This window comes from Dendropsophus ebraccatus, chromosome 6 (assembly GCF_027789765.1).
Source record: "Dendropsophus ebraccatus isolate aDenEbr1 chromosome 6, aDenEbr1.pat, whole genome shotgun sequence".
Classification (NCBI taxonomy): Eukaryota; Metazoa; Chordata; class Amphibia; order Anura; family Hylidae; genus Dendropsophus; species Dendropsophus ebraccatus.
Window position 1 is genome coordinate 120618463 of NC_091459.1, and position 19143 is coordinate 120637605.

General features: G+C 45.6%; 1 protein-coding gene across 4 annotated transcripts in view; it reads right to left on the minus strand.

Moving 5' to 3' along the window:
• The window catches only part of PNOC (prepronociceptin), a 102664-nt gene that overhangs the window by 32129 nt on the left and 51392 nt on the right, over positions 1 to 19143 (minus strand). The window lies entirely within an intron of this gene.

A 19143-nucleotide genomic window follows, 5' to 3' on the forward strand; every position in this document is an offset into this window, starting at 1 on the left:
CACTGTGCATATATAATGGTATAATGGAGGCTTGTTTGGAGGACATATGATTACACAATACTGCGCCTGTTTCCTTCTCTTCCCAGTGATGTAAAATCAATTAATAAATGGTTACTGTATAATACAGACATTAACATGATATATGCAAACAATCAAACTGAATTATTACCGTTTTCAGGCAAATTAGCGGCACAGCTGGTGTGTAATGGGAACATTTATCAGCCCAAAACCTCCGGTGGCAAAACAGCTGCAGATCTCAGATATAAAACAGAACAAAACCCTTTATCGGCATCTGAATGTGGGCCAATGACTTACATTCTGGCTGGTACAGATGTTACCTGATAACCTATAAGAGTCTGTCCATAATTTTTTCCTCCCAGAAATGGGCATCAAAACTGATCCCACTGTGAATGGATATTGTGTAATTCCTCATTTCACCTGTGGAGGCGCTGTAAGAAACCCTATGGCCTGATTCTTCCATAGACTACAGCTGGTCACAGTGCATTCCAGCAGCAGTTTATCCAGTGAATAGCCTAATGGGGAACATTCTAATAAAAGTATTGAGAAAACTTGAGGAAACTTCTCTGAACCCGAACTCTCAGCATTTCATTCCCGGCATCTGGAAACATTGGATACTGCCCTAGGGAGTCCTGGAAAACATGGATAAGGCTGTAACACCAAAACAAGTCAGCGGGCACCACTAATCTATATCTGAGTGCTAAACCAATGCTCGGAAAAAAGAAAAAAGCATATGTACATAACAGGTAGCACATCAAAGCAATAATTTATTAAAGACAATGCTAATATAAAGAGTTCAAAAGGTACGGGAGCAGTAAAGATAGGGGGGCAAGCCCTAAAAACTACCCAACCCTAAAAACATTAAAGGGGATATCCAGTGCTACAAAAACATGGCCACTTTCCCCCCTCTCTTGTATCCAGTTCAGGTGCGGTTTGCAATTAAGCTCCATTTACTTCGATGGAACAGCGTTTCAAACCCCATCTAATCTGGAGACAAGACCGGGGGAAAAGTGGCCATGTTTTTGTAGCTGGATAACCCCTTTAAAAAGTCAGACAAGGGTCTTGCCAGCGTCCCAGCTGGGACCTCCCAACCAACCTGACCCTACACAACAGACACATGAGATCTCCCCATGTCCTTTAATGGTTCTGTAAACATTTGAAATGCCATTGGGGGTGCCTACAATTCTGCATGTTAACCATTGCTGGTATATAAGGCATCAATCGGGACACCAGCTAGATAAGAAAGACACTACAAAGAGGTTAGCTACATTGACTTCAATACCATCAGTTCTGGGACCCTCAACAGATTATTATTGGGGGGAAAAGGTCATTGTACAAAGGTTGTGCAAAGTAATCAACTCCTGAAAAGAAGCTGCTTATGAGGCAGAAATGGCCCCCCGTACCCCCGAGCCAATGTGATACTCTACAGGGTGTACATATGGTTTCTCAGTCCTTATATTACATCCCCACCTCTGAGCACTCAGAGAACTTAGTAATGTTGTTACAAGCAGGGTGGCTTTTCTGGCCTGGTTTGGGATGGAGCCTACATTTACAAAAATTGATTGTAGCATAGTTCTGTGAATCTATGGAATGGCATTGGGGGCCCCTCAAGTTCTCTTAGGTGTCAATAAGGCGGGGCATAGAGAATCCGTGCCCTAGGCCTGCAGCGCCTCTCTCCCTGCCTCCATCCAGGCCATGGGCATGATGAAAAAGAAGAGAGACGGGGAGAGAGGTGCTGCAGGCCTAGGGCACGGATTCTTTAGGCCCTGCCTCACCACATCAGCAGAATAAAATTAGTTTTTAGGCATAAAACTGGCCCCAGGAGAAAGGCAGACCCTGGGACCAGACATGGCGTGGTGAAGGCTAGAAAATGGTACTGGTGGTTTGGGGAGGGGGGCAGCTGGTACACATTCGCTTTAGAGGGGTATTCCAAGATAAAAAGTACAGATTGCAGGGAGTCAAACCTTCGTACCCCCGGCGATCTCCATATCAGCAATTCATTTTCTATAGAGCCACCGTAGAGAGAGTCAAGTACAGCACTCGGCTCTTTCTGGCGTGGAGAATCAATAGAGCCGTGGTCATGTTCCATACCAGAGGCTCTATTCCAAACAAAAGTGCAGCAGGATGATATGGAGATTGCCGGGGGGGGGGGGGGGGAGGGGGACCCCTTGCGATCTCCTGTGGATAGGGGACAAGTTAGTTTTATCATGGAATACCCCTTTAAATTCAGTACAAGTGGGGGTCCTTGGACAGATTATTGTTGGTGGAAATAAGAACTGGACTGGGGCTTGTCCCGTCACTCCTCGTAAGAAAAAAATCACACAGTAGGAGAAGGAATATGAATCCAGAACCATGCTATAAGATCATTCACTAACGCTCATTAGGACTAATCTTTTGACGCCCAGCGTTTTACATCTGTTCTAGAAGGGATCCTGAAAAGCCCCATGGAAATTGTCACTTATTGTTTTATCGCCATATGCAGATGCTGATCCTCATTTCCTTCTTCCACATTGATTCCGCAGACACCACACACTCACTTCTGTAGGATTTTCTACTTAAACTCTGCAAATAAGGAGGGATAAAACCCATTTACTCCCAATCAGGTTTTATCGGGAAGATCTCATGGCGGTGACGCTGGCTGTCAGGCATACAAGGCTTATCTGTTCCAGCAGGGTCTTAAGTAATTCTCTTCATAGTGTAAGCACTACCTCCTGGGACAGGTCGGAAATGGCTTTAATAAACTGATAACAGGTGATATATGGATATATTGTAATTCCGGGCCCAGCTTTAGAGTCTTATCCCGAAAAAGGACTGTGAGTGAGTCATAGACATCAATACCGGGCTACAAAGCACTTCGGAGATCATTACATAGCATTGGACCCAATAGAGGAATATGCTTAGAGGGGTTTTCATGCTAAAACAATGGTGGTGTACATATAGGTTAGGCTGTCAATGTGAAATCTCTGGTATCCTTAGGGCCTTTTTGCTGATCAGTGATATTGGCGCCTGTTTGTAGAGCCTTTACAAGCCAATTGTGGGTCAGGCCGGATGAATGGTTGCTGGATCGTATATGCAACCTATTAACTTCATGATAGTCGGTCTCACATTCCTGTTTACATTGAAAACAGGTTCGCCTGAATAGTAAAGATATAAATGTCCACACAAAAGGGTGCGATCACCTTACAAAGTAAGGTTTTTTCGTTCGTTAGCTGGTAGCTGGCCCGGGCTGATATTGGTGGTGAGCGTTCCAGCAGCCAATAATCAGCCCTTGTAAAAGACGATAATCGTTCGGTTGAAAAACAGTTAACGATTAATGACCGAACGAGAAATCGTTGATCGTTTAATAAGACCTGGATCTATTTTTAATCGTTGCTCGTTCGCAGATAGTTCGCATTGAATAAGACGTCGTTCGGTCATTCGCAGTAGTGACGAATGCAATAGCGACGACGAGACGACCGCAAGAACGATCATAAGTAACGATTATCGTTCCATGTAAATAGTTAAACGATTTCAGGTCTTTCGCAATAGTGGTCGTTTGGATCCTTTATCGTTAACGATTATGCAAACGATAATCGTCCCGTGGAATAGGGCCATTGGGCTACATTCACAGGTTCTGTAGTTTTGTCTGTAATTGTGGATCTGCAATTACAGACACATTTAGGGGCTGATTTATTTCAACTAGGCTGTTCACAATCTCGATATATTTACAGATTCGCAATCCACAAAAATGACTGACAAGCTCTCCTACGGACCATAATTAAGCCACAGATTCTCCCATAGAATCTATGAGAGCGTCGATAATTTTTGCGAATTCATATTTTTTTTTACTGATGGGTAAATGTTCCAAAACTTCATAATTTGTTAATGTAGCCTCACTTTGTTGCCCTATCTCTGAACATATGAACCCTCATTTGTGGGACATCACACAGAAGAATCCACAATCTGATCACAATCTACAGATAATGAACGGACAGTACAAAGATCTGTATAACTGAGAAAGTAAACAAGAGGGCATCCTCTAGGCCCTACTAACAAAGCGATACTGACCGTTATGGACGATAATTGTTTCACGTAATAGAAGACAACGATCAGCCGACACGCACAATGTGGCTGATCAGCCTGTTAATGATCCTCTCCACATCGTCCCGTGTAATAGGGGCTTCTATATTACCATCATCACAGATGAGGATTCTTTGTTGTAGGAGCAGTGACGCTATGGGGCCGTTTGCCACATGGTGTGATGATGGATTCCTTGAACAAGTTCAACATAAGCTTGAATGCCTTTCTATATACTGTATAATATATACAAGTTATGGTCACTAGCTTTCTGGTTGATCCAGGGATTTATTCCAAATCTGGAATGGGAAAGGATTATTTACACTTGGTAGGGGGTAGTTTTCATCAGCCTTATAAGAGTTTTTTTTTTTTTTGCCTTATTCTGGATCCACGCAGTACTTTCCTTTCAACATTACCAACTATCAATTAACTTAAAAACCTATTAAAGGAGAAGTCCGGTGACATTTTTTATTAAAGTATTGTATTGCTCCCCAAAAGTTATACAAATCACCAATATACACTTATTATGGGAAATGCTTATAAAGTGCTTCACTTCCTGGATAAAATGGTGATGTCACTTCCTGGATAACATGGTGATGTCACGACCCGACTCCCAGAGTTGTGCGGGCTGTGGCTGCTGGAGAGGATGATGTCAGGGGGACACTGAGGGACACAGGCACTGGAGGGACACTGAGCATCCCTCTGCCATCATCCTCTCCAGCAGCCACAGCCCAAACAGCTCTGGGAGTCGGGTTGTGACATCACCATTATATCCAGGAAGTGAAGCCATCATGCAGTAGTAAGTGCGGGGAAAAAAGCACTTTATAAGCATTTCCCATAATAAGTGTATATTGGTGAATTATATAACTTTTGGGGAGCAATACAATACTTTAATAAAAGATTTTGCCGGACTTCTTTAACAAGTGAAGTAACTACATATCACACAGACAAGCCATTCATTTGAAGGGCCACAGTGTAATTCTCAATGTCTCCTGTGGTGGTGCTGTAGGGAAACTAAAGACTTTGATTGCAAGAATTCTCCAAAGACTGCAGCTTATTGTTAAAGGGTTATCCAGTGCTACAAAAACATGGCGACTTTCTTTCAGAGACAACACAACTCTTGTCTCCAGTTCAGGTGTGGTTTGCAATTAAAGGGGTTGTCCAGCGCTGCAAAAACATGGCCACTTTTCCCCCTCTCTTGTCTCCAGTTTAGGTGTGGTTTGCAATTAAGGTCCATTTACTTCAATAGAACTAAGTTTGAAACCCCACCCAATCTGGAGACAAGAGAGGGGTAAAAGTGGCCATGTTTTTGTAGTGCTAGATAACCCCTTTAAACTCCATTCGCTTCAATGGAACTTAGCAGCAAAACCCCGCCCAAGCAGGAGACAAGAGTGGTGGTGTCTATGAAAGAAAGTGGCCATGTTTTTGTAGCGCTGGATAACCCCTTTAAGGATCTCAACAAGGAACCACATTGGGATTATTTTATCATTAAAGCGGTAATCCCATAATCTTGATAGATTATGCAGTATCCACTGGTTAGGGCTTAACTAGCGAGCACCCTGCAATCTCAAAAATGGGGACTCCAAAAATTCCTGCTAGAGGGAGTGTTGGGGTGCACATGCATGCCACTGCTCCATTCATTCTCAATGGATGCACCAGATATAGACTAATGCTGCCCTGTAAAGAATGAATTAAATGGTGGCACACATGCAAGGCCTGCGCTCAAATTTTGGGGTGGTCGCGGGCCGCCCCAGTGGGCAGACCCGCCTGTAATCTCTTAGTTTTCCATATTCTGTGGATAGGACATAACTTGTCAAAATGATAAGATCAAGACAATGTTAGTACCTTCTAAAAGCAGAAACTTTGGGCATTGTTGGGTATTACAGACAATTGTTTCAATAAATAGTGATCAGGCATGGGGACCGGACGTCCATGGGGGTCCCTATACTGTCTCCAACAAGGAATCCTATTGTCATCCAATGATTGTGTGGAACATTTTGTGGTAATAAATTTATGGCTGAGCTGCAATACCGTACACAGCCAGGGAAGAGGGGTGGCGCAGCCGTGATTTTACAATCTTTTCCATCCATCATCCGTCCTTTTAATTAAAGTTTCTCAGAAAACATAATAATTCCATGATTTCCCCATGAACATATCCAGGACAGCCCGATATACTATGCGGTGCGATTATCACATGTATAATAAGCGGCAGGACACGGAACTGATTACACGGCCCTGAGTATTTGGCTTTTAATAAAAGGGAGATTTACACAGATTCATTGTTAGTCCGGGATCAGCCCGATGGCAATCCTCTCCCCGCTTATCTTTTATGGCACAATATAAACCTCCGCCACAGCCAAATAATGAACTCAGTTACTTAATGTGCAATTATTTATTATTAGAATCTGCTCGCTCTCTTATTCTTTCTTATGATTTGGTCATGTGATTTATTAGGCTACACATGGACATGACTGGGGCGCTGTGACTACAGAAGTCCTGTGGTTGCTGTCAGTGAATGGAAACTCACTCTCAGAGGCCATGTATTCATTTATTTTGTATTGTACTTGTTCCCTTCTTCCACAGATAATCCTGTTCCTTCAGTGACATCACCACAACTAACCCTATCCCTCATTCTCTGAAATCACTGCCCCTCCCCAAATATCTCTGCCCTCTCACTCTGTGACATCATAAACCTTCCCCAGAATGCTTTGTCCTCTAAGCCAGTGACATCACAATTCCCTTTTTTAGATATCCTTGTCCCCTCCCTCTATGACGTCACCAGCACCCACTTTATACCTCTTCCTGTCATTCTATGACATCATCAGAACTCGCTTCCACAGAAAGTCTACCAGATAACCTTAAATAAGACTCCTCCATCTCTTCTTGTCTAAACACTGGTCTAAACACATATCTCCTCCCCTGTGATGCGGCTCCAATAGGATCAACAGGGCCGTGTCACAGAGGGGAGGGGTATTGTCACATTGGGGGGCGCTGGGCCTGCCTCCCGTGCATAGAGATGGACCAGTGCACAAGAAGGGAGCAGTGGCAAACGTGGGAACCAGGTGGTGTTTTGAAGAAAGGACCGTGCCACCAGAATCTCACAAAAAAGTGATGTTATCAGAGTTCCCCTTTAACATCATCAATCTTCTCTTGATATTCTTATATAACCCTGGCCCCTGACTCTATATGACATCACCAGCACCCAACAAACATTCCTGCCCCCTCACTCTATGACATCATTAGCTTTCTCTGATATTCTTATATAACTCTGCCTTCTCATTCTATGACATCACCAGCATTCTGTAAATAAATATCGCAATGTTCCACAGCTAAATCAGACAGCATTGTTACTTACAGCGCCTCAGGGGTGTAGCTATAAGGGGTGCAGGGGTCCTGGTGCCTTAGGGGTGTAGCTATAAGGGGTGCAGGGGTCCTGGTACCTCAGGGGTGTAGCTATAAGGGGTGCAGGGGTCCTGGTACCTCAGGGGTGTAGCTATAAGGGGTGCAGGGGTCCTGGTACCTCAGGGGTGTAGCTATAAGGGGTGCAGGGGTCCTGGTGCCTCAGGGGTGTAGCTATAAGGGGTGCAGGGGTCCTGGTGCCTCAGGGGTGTAGCTATAAGGGGTGCAGGGGTCCTGGTGCCTCAGGGGTGTAGCTATAAGGGGTGCAGGGGTCCTGGTACCTCAGGGGTGTAGCTATAAGGGGTGCAGGGGTCCTGGTGCCTCAGGGGTGTAGCTATAAGGGGTGCAGGGGTCCTGGTGCCTCAGGGGTGTAGCTATAAGGGGTGCAGGGGTCCTGGTGCCTTAGGGGTGTAGCTATAAGGGTTGCAGGGGTCCTGGTGCCTTAGGGGTGTAGCTATAAGGGGTGCAGGGGTCGTGGTGAGTCAGGGGTGTAGCTATAAGGGGTGCAGGGGTCCTGATGCCTTAGGGGTGTAGCTCTAAGGGGTGCAGGGGTCCTGGTGCCTTAGGGATGTAGCTATAAGGGGTGCAGGGGTCCTGGTGCCTTAGGGGTGTAGCTATAAGGGGTGCAGGGGTCGTGGTGAGTCAGGGGTGTAGCTATAAGGGGTGCAGGGGTCCTGGTGCCTTAGGGGTGTAGCTATAAGGGGTGCAGGGGTCCTGGTGCCTTAGGGATGTAGCTATAAGGGGTGCAGGGATCCTGGTGCCTCAGGGGTGTAGCTATAAGGGGTGCAGGGGTCCTGGTGCTTCAGGGATGTAGCTATAAGGGGTGCAGGGGTCCTGGTGCCTCAGGGGTGCAGCTATAAGGGGTGCAGGGGTCCTGGTGCCTTAGGGGTGTAGCTATAAGGGGTGCAGGGGTCCTGGTGAGTCAGGGGTGTAGCTATAAGGGGTGCAGGGGTTCTGGTGCCTCAGGGGTGTAGCTATAAGGGGTGCAGGGGTCCTGATGCCTCAGTGGTGTAGCTATAAGTGGTGCAGGGGTCCTGGTGCCTCAGGGGTGTAGCTATAAGGGGTGCAGGGGTCCTGGTGCCTTAGGGGTGCAGTTATAAGGGGTGCAGGGGTCCTGGTGCCTCAGGGGTGTAGCTATAAGGGGTGCAGGGGTCCTGGTGCCTCAGGGGTGTAGCTATAAGGGGTGCAGGGGTTCTGGTGCCTTTGGGGTGTAGATATAAGGGGTGCAGGGGTCCTGGTGCCTCAGGGGTGTAGCTATAAGGGGTGCAGGGGTCCTGGTGCCTTAGGGGTGTAGATATAAGGGGTGCAGGGGTCCTGGTGCCTCAGGGGTGTAGCTATAAGGGGTGCAGGGGTCCTGGTGCCTTAGGGGTGTAGCTATAAGGGGTGCAGGGGTCCTGGTGCCTCAGGGGTGTAGCTATAAGGGGTGCAGGGGTTCTGGTGCCTTTGGGGTGTAGATATAAGGGGTGCAGGGGTCCTGGTGCCTCAGGGGTGTAGCTATAAGGGGTGCAGGGGTCCTGGTGCCTTAGGGGTGTAGATATAAGGGGTGCAGGGGTCCTGGTGCCTCAGGGGTGTAGATATAAGGGGTGCAGGGGTCCTGGTGCCTCAGGGGTGTAGCTATAAGGGGTGCAGGGGTCCTGGTGCCTTAGTGGTGTAAAAATAAGGGGTGCAGGGGTCCTGGTGCCTCAGGGTTGTAGCTATATAGGGTGCAGGGGTCCTGGTGCCTTAGGGGTGTAGATTATATATAAGGGGTGCAGGGGTCCTTGTTCCTCAGGGGTGTAGCTATAAGGGATGCAGGGGTCCTGGTGCCTCAGGGGTGTAGCTATAAGGGGTGCAGGGGTCCTGGTGCCTTAGGGGTGTAAAAATAAGGGGTGCAGGGGTCCTGGTGCCTCAGGGGTGTAGCTATATAGGGTGCAGGGGTCCTGGTGCCTTAGGGGTGTAGATATAAGGGGTGCAGGGGTCCTTGTTCCTCAGGGGTGTAGCTATAAGGGATGCAGGGGTCCTGGTGCCTCAGGGGTGTAGCTATAAGGTGGCTTAGGGGTCTTGGTGCCTGCAAAGGCCCTAATCTGACCCTAGGATTATAATCAGTAATGTGAGTGGGGGTCCTGTTACAGAGTTTGCATTGGGGCCCAACCTGTGTGCTAAGGCGTTACTAATTTTTCCTAGGAATCAGTATAGTGACAGGACACACCGTATCCATACACCACTACGGACAGTCAGTGTGACATAGGACTTCCTGTTATCATGGTGTCACCATGAAGAGCTTTGTTTAAACCATTAATGAAAAGCAATCAAAACGCGACAATGTATTTCTTAAGTAAAACCTCCATTCAATCCATTTAATTTCCTGTCACACATTTAAATTGTAAAAGAGGATTTGGAGTAAAGGAAAATCTAGAACAGATGAGTGCGGTTATACAATGTTTGCTCAACATGGCAAATAGCAGATGCCAGACACTTCCGAGATTGTCACAGGGACTCTTCATTCCAGCTCAGGCACTTTATACACCAGGACATAGGACATATGCACCACTAAATAAGCTGTACTGAATAGAAAAGGCTTCTGTTCTATTGGATAGAGCAGTATCCAGTAAAGAAAGTGAAGAACAGTGAAGAAGGGTGAGGAGTACCTAATCTTCTCCCAGGGGTAATCCTCAGACGCTGGGATAGCTTGGGGCACATCAACACCTGCAATGTAATGATTCTACATCCCAGTGACTGCTTTTCTAGTTCTATTAAGAGGGCTCAAAAGGAGAAGAGATAAGGAGATAGAGACAATAGCCTGTGGGGAGCCCCATACTACACTAGGTCCTATGTAGGTCCACTAGGTCCCAACAGATTCCAGAAACAACAATACTGATTGAGCTGCAGTGCCCACTATGGGGTACAGGTCCTTTAGTAAATCTGTAGTTTGGGAGCCACAACGTCCCTAGGCCCAGCCTGAAGTCCTGAAAGGTCCTTTCCGGGCTTCAAGCTGGGCCTAGGGACCTTTTGGCTCCCAAACGACAAATTTACTAAAGGTCCTGCACCCCATAGTGGGCACTGCAGCTCAATCAGTATTTTTGTTTCTGGAATCTGTTGGGAACCAAACAGTGTGCACTTTTTATAGGAGAATCAGTGGACTAATGCACCACTTTGTTTTCCTTAAAGGGGTTATCCAGTGCTACAAAAACATGACCAGATTCTTCCAGAGACAGCACCACTCTTGTCTCCAGTTCAGGTTTGGTTTGTAATTAAGCTCCATTCACTTTAGTGGAACTGAGTTACAAAACCTGCTCCCAAACTGGAGACAAGAGTGGTGCTGTCTCTGGAAGAAAGTGGCCAAGTTTCTATAGCGCTGGCTAACCCCTTTAAAGAGAAACTATTGGCAGGTTAGAAGGATTTAACCTGATGATATGTCCCTATAGTGCATGGGCCGCTGAGGATGAAGGTAAGAAACATGGCGCAGATCTTGGGATAGTAGCAGTTTATTACCTATGCTAATTAGGTGTTTTAGTGCATGGAGGGCAGGACTACCACCCCTAGTGCACTGATCCACCCTGACCGACCCAATCTGCTGATATTCAATAGAAGGGAGACTGGCCAAGACGGATCAGTGCATAGAGAATAAACTGCTAATATCCCGCAAATGATAGGTACTAAACTGCTTATATCCTGAGAATGATAGATAATAAACTGCTAATATCCTAAAAAAACAGCACTAAGGTTGTAGGTAAGAAACTTCCCTTCATCCTCAGCGCCCTGTGCGATATAGGGAGATAACAGCAGCTTTTTTACATATCATGACAGGTACACTTTAGGGCTGATCCTCTGGTTCAGCCATTGTTTAGAATATTGTCCCTCCACAACACTTAAGATTTTCTTGCCAAAGTGGCCAAGCAAAGAACTGCATTGTATTTCACCCATCTCTGTGCCTGGCTTATCTGCACACTTGACATCTAAGGCCCGCACAATTCATACCAGTGATGTGCTGTGTAACTACTATACCCAGCCATCTCAGATGTTTCCCTCTGCAATGCTCCCTCTCAGATGCCTCATAGAGGCCATACAGAACAAATTATAGAGGACTCATATTGGAACTATAGAAAGTCTATAGAAATTCATAAGGAACTAAAGCTAAACTGATACAGAATTTATACAAAACTCATATAGACTGTATCCAGAACTTATATAGAACTTATATAGAACAAATACTGAATTCATAGAAAACTCAAAAAGAACTACATAACATATAATAAATGCATACAGATCATCTATAGAACGTACACAGAGCTCATATAGAACGCATGCTGAACTCATACAGAACTTGAAACATGAAGCCTATATAGAACTTACGTGCACCCAATAAGGATTTCATTCAGAACTTACAATTCAAAGAAATTACGAGAAACTTAAGCTAAACTCATACAGGACTCAAAGGGAACTGATATGGTACTTGTGCACAGGAATTCATAAAAAAAAATTATACAGGACGGGGCGCATGCGCCCGGCTCACTGAGGAAGACGTGTCCCATGTGAGCTCCGCTCTACCCGCGCTAACACCGGCATAATTCAGCGCCAATCTTTGGCAAACTAGCACCTGACTATGACAGGCCGGAGGGGAACCCTGCCTAGAAGCGTTCGGAGGACAAAAGAGAAGCTTACCAATCGTTTTTCCCAGTCTATTCCGGACATCTTCCGCTCCATGCAGGCCTTACAGGAAGACGCGGGCGCCATCTTGCCCACCTCACAGACTCCTGAGGGAGAGAGCGACGCAGCACAGCTCCCGGATCCACAGGACACTCCTGCCTTCTTTAAATCTATCAAGGCATTATTCCGGCAGGAACTGCATAAGGTGTTAACTGACTTTACAGCCCAAGTACAGGAGCTGGGACAGAGGGTGGCGGACGTGGAGCAAAAGATGGATGAGATTACAAACACATTGGACTCTGACCGCCAAGATGTGGTGGAACATGCTGAACGTCTGGACATAATGGAGCTGAAGCTTGAGGACCTTGAAAACCGGTCCCGCCGTGCTAACATACGGATAAGAGGTATGGCTGAATCCTACGTGGACCTGAAATCCACAGTCACTACCCTCTTTAAGGCCTTACTCCTTACTGCCCTAGAGGAGATGCTCCGTTTTGACAGGATACATAGAGCGCTTACTAAGCCTCGCAATGCTGATATTCCTAGAGACATTATACTGCGCCTTCACTACCCAGAAATGAGAGACGCCATCATGGCTGCGGCGCGCAACTTGGATCCCCTGCCTGGGATGCCGCCCTCTGTCCACCTGTACACGGACTTAGCTCCGTCCACCCTGGAACGCCACTGCTCCTTCCGCCCTATTTCTATGGCGCTTGTGAAACAAGGCGTGAAATATCGATAGGGCTTCCCATTTTCTTTGAGCTTTACCGTCAACAACCATTCCTACCTGGTTCAGTCCACACTGGAGGCCCGTGAGGCCTTGAAAAAGGAAGACATAGTATGTGAAGATGGAGGCCTCCCTCCTAAACCACAGCGGGCCCCGCGCCCGATGCGCTCCTGAAATCTACCCAAGTCTCCTGCCCGTCGCAGACCTGCCCGGGGAGATGTTGACCATGCATCAGACTGAAATGATCGTTTGGATTGAATGGTTCCCTGACTGCCAGTAGTGGTCGGTTGCGGCCGGTCGCGGATAGTTACTCATGTTGCCTACCATACCTGTTGGTATGCCTGAAAGCGGTTGGCGTCTTGTTACGCTGAATGCTTTCCCAGCAGTTTTTGCTTTTGTTCACCAGTTTATGTTTTGCCTTTATATCTGTTTTGTTATTCGGTGCAGCCCATTTTATGTTTTACATGTATCTGTCGTCTGTTCTTCCCTCCATCTGCTGATATATCTTGCTCCTTGGAGCCTTGCCTTAATGCTCTTTGTCTACCCGTTCTCCCTGTTCCACTTAGCATCTCTTTGTGCTGTCTGTTATGTGTAGAGTACTGTCTCATAATGTCATGGGGTTTAATTCCCCTGTAAAGAGGAAAAAAGGCGTTCAGGGACTACATTAAACACAAGCCCGACATCATTGCGCTGCAGGAATGCCACTTTACTCCTACCTCACACCCTAGATATTTCCACCCGCAGTACTCGACTTACTATATTGCCACTTATCACTCCAAATCCCGGGGAGTCTTGTTATTATTTCATAACTCTTTCCCCATAAAAATTCATACTACTACTGTGGACCCTGAGGGTAGGTTTCTTGTTCTACAAGGGAGTGTGTATGATAGAAATATTTGTATAGTTAATTCCTACGCCCCGACGGACGACCCCCTGACCTTTTTTACTTCTTTATGCACTACCCTCTCCACTCTCCAATACGACATGTTACTTTGGGGGGGTGACTTTAATATGGTTTATAATGGTAAACTGGACAGATCTAATACAGCTCCCCTGAGACGTACTGGTACCCAACAACGTCTCCTCACGTCATCCTTCCAGAATCTGGGTATTGCGGATGTTTGGAGGGAATTTAATGGCACAGCACGGGGGTACTCGTACTATTCCCCTAACCATCATCACTATACCAGAATAGATTGGATCCTGACTAATTCCACCACCCTACCGCATTTACTGTATGCTAGACATGTCCTTTCTGCCTGGTCGGACCATGACGTGGTGTTGGCGGAGTTTGATCTTACGGGGAAGTTGTCTACGCCATTTAGATGGCGCCTAAACGAATCTCTGCTTACTAATCCCCGCATTAAACAGCAATTACAGGAAGACCTTCAGTCTTTTTTTCAGACCAACACCCTTGCTGGGTTTGGTTGGCCCATAAGGCCTATATGAGAGGGCGGCTGATTGCAGTTGCCACGGGGGTTAAAAAGGACCGTAACAAAGCTCAGATTGCCCTGGAAAATAAGCTTATTAGACTGCAGATGGCTCATCAGCGTAACCCTAACATTTTCTTGTATAAAGCTATATCTGATACTAAACTGAAACTCAATGCTTTACTTTCCCACAGGACTGAGAAGGCACTCCGTTGGACCCAAGCTACATACTATAAGTGGGCTAACAAGCCAGATAGACTCCTGGCCCGCATGTTGGCGCAAAAACAAAAGCTGAACCAGATTCATAGACTGCAGGTACGTCCGGGACTTTATACCTCCCATCCTGACCGCATTTATAAAATGTTTCATTCCTTCTATTCTTCCCTTTATTCTGAATCTTCTCCTCCTTCCCCGTCCAAGATACAGGACTTCCTGCGCGCTCTTCCTCTCCCCACTATTTCACAGGAAGCTTGTGATGCTTTGAGTAGTCCTATATCCGCTGAGGAGCTTTCTGCAGCTATTGGCCGTCTGAAGCTGGGGGAAGCCCCAGGTCCTGACGGTTTTTCAGCACTGTACTTTAAGAAGTTCCTATCTCTCCTCCTTAACCCTCTTCTCTCTTTTTATAATTCGCTGTCTGACCGCTCCTCAATCCCCCCTGAATTCCTTGATGCACTGATCACAGTAATCCCAAAGCCCAACAAAGACCCTACCTTAACTGCAAATGACCGCCCCATATCCCTCATAAATTTGGATGCTAAGCTTCTCACTTCTATTCTCTCTGCCCGTCTCAATCTCCTTCTTCCTTCATTGATTCACTTAGATCAAGTAGGCTTTATCCCAGGAAGGCAGACCCCGGACAACGTTCGCAAAGTCTTGGACCTAATACAGTGGTCTAATGCACACTCACGGCCCTTGATGTTGTTGGGCCTTGATATAGAAAAGGCATTTGATAGTGTGTCCTGGGCCTATCTTTTTGAAGTCATGCTCTGTATGGGCTTTGGGGGTCCCTTTATGAGTATACTTCATCTTCTGTACTCCTCCCCTTCTGCCCATCTGAAACTCCCCTCCTCCTCTGCTCAAGTTATTCGCATTGCTCGAGGAACCCGTCAAGGGTGTCCACTTTCTCCTGCGCTCTTTGCACTTGCTATGGAGCCCCTGGCGACTTCCATTCGCTTGCATCCAGACATTAGGGGTGTAGACATTGCAGGACGTTCTTATAAGTTACATCTTTTCGCCGACGACTCACTCCTTACTTTAACTTCTCCTCTAACTTCCCTACCAAATCTTTTTGCTACTCTGGCGGACTTTGCTAAACTCTCTGCTCTTAGGATCAATCAGTCTAAGTCAGAGACTTTATACTGTAATATCCCCTCCCCACAACAGCAGCTGATTAACTCCAATTTTGGGTTTTCTCCCCACTCTCGCACGCTGTCTTACTTGGGTATCAAACTTTCTCCTTCTCTTTCTGCCCTTTATTCCTCTAATTATCCCTCCCTTTTTTCTTCCATACGTGCTGATCTTAAAAAATGGAATGTTCCTCATCTTTCTTGGCTAGGTAGAATAAATGCGGTCAGGATGGTGGTGCTCCCGCGTGTCTTATATTACTTTAGATGTTTACCAATACCCGTAGTAAATTCAGATTTAGTTAGTCTGCAGCGTGACCTTTTACGCTTTATTTGGAACGGTAAGCCTCCAAGGATTGCTAGATCTGTGATGTTTATTCATAAGCGTTCTGGAGGCTTGTCTGTTCCTCATTTACGCCACTACTATACCGCAGCCCGATTGGCCCAACTGCTCCTGGTCAATATCAAGGGTACTGCTCCTAGCTGGGTCCAACTGGAGTCTGACTTGGTCCTGCCTTACTCAGTACAAGCCCTGATGTGGTCCTGTGCACCTACTTTACCACGTTTACATGCATCTGCACAGTTAGTGTTGTATTCCCTTGCACTGTGGAGGCGGGTCAGATTTAAGAATAAGCTCCAATCGGTGGTTTCCCCCTTGACCCCTCTCTTAGGTAATCCTCATTTTCCACCTGGTCTTTTGCAATCCCAATTTGCTTGGTGGAAAGTGAATAATTTGCTCTGTTTGCAAGATTTTCTATGTAGAAAGCGTATATATACTATGGAGGAATGTGATCGCCAGTTTAGTCCACCCCCATCTGAGAGGTTTCGTTTGCAGCAGATTTATTCATTTTTTGGTTCACTCAAAGCATTAGGAGTGGATATCTCGCCTACGGATTTTGAGCGCCTGGCATTATACACCCCTGGTATGTCTGGCATGCTATCTATGCTTTACTCATTATTGAGTTTGTTGCCTGCTGACAAAAAACTCCCCTACATGACCCAATGGGAGACTGACTTACATATAACTTTGTCACCATTGCAATGGAAAAATAGTAGTGAACTGCTTAGTAAAGGGAGTTGGCAGGTATCCCTCGCAGAGACTGCCCTTAAGATATTACATAGGACTTACTATGTTCCTGCTAGGTTGCATGCCGTATACCCAGAGGTGTCTCCATTCTGTTTTCGAGGCTGTCAGGAGATAGGAGACATGCACCACATTTGGTGGTCTTGCCCTGTAGTCCAGAGATTGTGGACACTGGTGATTCAGCTGGTGGTGGACGTAATTGACAGGCCTTTCCCTAGCACACCTCAACCGTGCCTATTTGGAGTTAAGCCATCTAGGCTTCCCTATCGCCTGTTTAAATTGGCACAATTTATTTTGCTAGCAGCTAGGATCTATATTGCCTCTTGCTGGAAAAAAAACTCATCTTTCTCTAGACAAGATTAAAGATTGTGTAAATGATATTATGCTTTCTGAAAAAATTGCGTCAATAAGGGGGGACACTGTGGAAACTTTCGAGAAGACTTGGACACCCTGGATTACTTCAGCTCATGTGAAGGACATTTCATATTATATTTCCATATGATGGGACGACTGATACTTGACTTTCTTGTCTGTACTTTATTTCTATTTTTTTTTTCTTTTTTGCACTTATCTGCACTCGATTATTGTATTGTTGTTTGTTTTCTTCCTTTCATGTTGAAGGCCGATTGTAGGCCCATTGGCTTTGTGCTATGTGTCTTTGTACTTTTAATAAACATTGATATGTTTGATACTAAAAAAATTATACAGTAGTAAATTCAATATAAATATAAGAAAATCATAAAGTCATACTTATCCCTCGCTAAATATGTACAGAACTTATCAAGAACTTACCTCATACAGACCTCGTAAGGTGCTCAGTGCGCTTTTGGTACAGTACATAATATTTCATATAATCAATCCATGTGACTATCAATCCTCATTGATATGGTACAGCTGTGTGCTCGGAACCTATACAGGTGTAGTATGGAGCCAAAGGCTTTCCATATGTTGCCATATGGTGCTCCATATTAAAGTAAAGTATTCTCCCCAAGCAGCAATGCTTCTAGGGTAGAAGACTACAATAATATATCCGGTATAATGGAGCACGACACCTTTTTATCAGGTTCTGTATTCCATCTACTTGTAACGACAGTCTTAAACATGGTGGACAGGATGGTTTTAGTTTTTAGCTTCCTCTCGGTGAATAGGAATATTTTTGTTTCCATCTAGAAGCTAAAATCATCCTGCCATACAGCTGCTCTATTCTATGGGATTGACAGAAAGAGCCAAGTGGAGAATAGAGGTGAACCCGTGAACAACTGGACCCCATGGCAATAGAAATGCCCTGTAGTTATGCCCTTATGTTCTCCAGCTGTGTCAGTGTCTTATGTCATCATATGGATGGGAGCTGAAGTCCAATATTCATATTTGGCAATGAAGACCTACAGATAGGGATTTGCACCTCAACATCTTTGTTAACTCTTTATTCTAACTGATGCTTCTTCCATTGACCACAAGAATCCCTTCAACGAGTACCTACAATTTATGGATAGAATACTGCACCTTCATTTGGATTCTATAATTGTCCTTGGACATTTGGGCCTAGCCCCCTGAAGCTGTGCTCTCGGTTTATTCAACCATAAGCTTTGACTGTTCTGCTCCATTAGAAGGGTAATTCGATAGACAATGGTGTCTACTAACAACCCTAGGTTAGGGTGTAGTCCCCCAAAGTTTATTTCACCATTAGATTTGATTGTTTTGCTCCATTACTAGTGGAATTCAATAGACAATGGGGTTCTCCAACACCCTTTAATTTGTTCCACCATAAACTTTGCTCTTGGTTTGTTCCACTATAAGGCTTGACTGTATTGCTCTATTAAAAGTGAAAATTGAGAGACAATGATATCCGCCCACAACCCTGGGTTTGGGTCTAGTCCCCTGAAGATTTCTTCTCAGCTTGTTCCACTATGATGTTTGACGGTTCCTCTCGATTACAAGTGGAATTCGATAGACGGAGCTGGTCACTAGAGATGAGCGAACCTCGAGTACTCTTTAGTTCATCCGCACCCGAGTGTTGATTAGCCATGGCTGAAGAAGTTGGTTGTTGCCTTAGGGAATCCTGGAAAACATGCATACTATCTGTCCATTGGGGTTCAACCCAAAGTTTCGCTTATCTCTACTGTCCACCAACAACATGGGGGAAGTTCTAAGGACGTCATTTTCATCCATGGATTCCGGCAACATCTTATGGATGTTTGTAGTGAAATGTCATGTTTCGAGCTGTCTGTTTAATACGTTAATGATTTAGATAAGCGGTTTATCATCTCATAACATTTCTATCCTGTAACCAGTAGATGAATTCCTTTCTATGTCAATCTCAGGTTTTCAGTTTCTACCCGCTGTCTCATTGTTCTAACATACAGCCAGCGGGCGGTGATGTTGGCTGTCAGTTATTATTACCGGGAGATCTTGCCCCTTCAAGTTCTCTCTTTCATACATAATTAGTTTTGTCTATAACAA